The 1,166-nt window shown below is 35.1% G+C and overlaps 1 protein-coding gene across 1 annotated transcript in view; it reads left to right on the top strand.

Moving 5' to 3' along the window:
- The window catches only part of LOC105004796 (putative uncharacterized protein DDB_G0282133), a gene marked incomplete at its 5' end in the record, with an annotated part of 7,740 nt that overhangs the window by 5,694 nt on the left and 880 nt on the right, over positions 1-1,166 (top strand). The window lies entirely within an intron of this gene.

Raw genomic sequence — 1,166 nt, 5'->3', positions numbered from 1 at the left:
GGAGAAGGCAAAGGAAATAATGTTATATGGAGAAAGAGTGATATTGTGGAATAATAAGCATGATCCAGTAATCTTTACTTTGTTTTTATCACATTGCTGAATCCCAATATGTTCTGGCTAATCTAGGTTCATTTGTAAAAGAAATACTTATCTTTGTATTCCTGATCTTCCCTTATCTCATCACATACACAACACAATTGCAGACTTCAAAGTTATAACTACCAAAAATATAAGCACACTATTTTAACAGATACTCACTTATTTACTGCTAGCTTATGTTTTTCCTTTTCTGAGGTCACTGTATCTCCCTGACCTCCTTACTCCACACAGAAAATAACTATTGTATAAAGCTGTTCTGAGCCAACTCTACTGCATAGCTGCTGACTCTGGAAGCTTGACCTCCAAACATATCCCCAATCACCTCCTTTTTACCCATATCTCACAGAAAGTCTATACACACACACACACCCCACATATAACTTCCTCTGCTTTTGTGTTACTTTAGGGGCCATTACCATCTGAGTTTTTACAGTGACTTTAATAAGAAAATAATTGTATTACAAATGATTAAATTACAAATGAATTTCTAGAATACAACTTTTATTTATAAATTGGGAACAATCTATATTTATTCATGCCTGCTATTTTGGTAGATCCTGAATAAAATATGGTTAGTCAAGTAATAAGTGAAGTGTAAACAACAGAAGAAACCAGCACTAGCATTATTTTATTTCATCTCATAAATGCTATACTGCCAATGTCTATGGGTCACAGCCAAGAAGCACATTTCATTCAACCTAACTGCATAATTGTAGATAATCAGACAAGCAAAGGATTGCACTAGGCCTTTAAAAGATCATTTCTAAATACTTTCACAATATTCTGAATCTGAAAAAAGTTGACTAAGATTTGTTAATTGTGAAAATTTTAAGCAAAAGTTCAGAAAAAATCCAATTCTCAGTATGATTATTTTCATGACTTCGTACTACTCTTGAATATAGTTTATAAACAATATTGTGCTAAGTTGCTTCAGTCGTGTCCGACTCTGTGTGGCCCCATAGACGGCAGCCCACCAGGCTCCCCCATCACTGGGATTCTCCAATGCATGAAAGTGAAAAAATAAAGTGAAGTCACTCAGTCGTGTCTGACTCCTAGCGACCCCATGG

Source organism: Bison bison, unplaced genomic scaffold, assembly GCF_000754665.1.
Source record: "Bison bison bison isolate TAMUID 2011002044 unplaced genomic scaffold, Bison_UMD1.0 scf7180017858164, whole genome shotgun sequence".
Lineage (NCBI taxonomy): Eukaryota > Metazoa > Chordata > Mammalia > Artiodactyla > Bovidae > Bison > Bison bison.
Note: the sequence above shows the minus strand (reverse complement) of the source record. Positions and strands in the feature narration are given on the sequence as shown.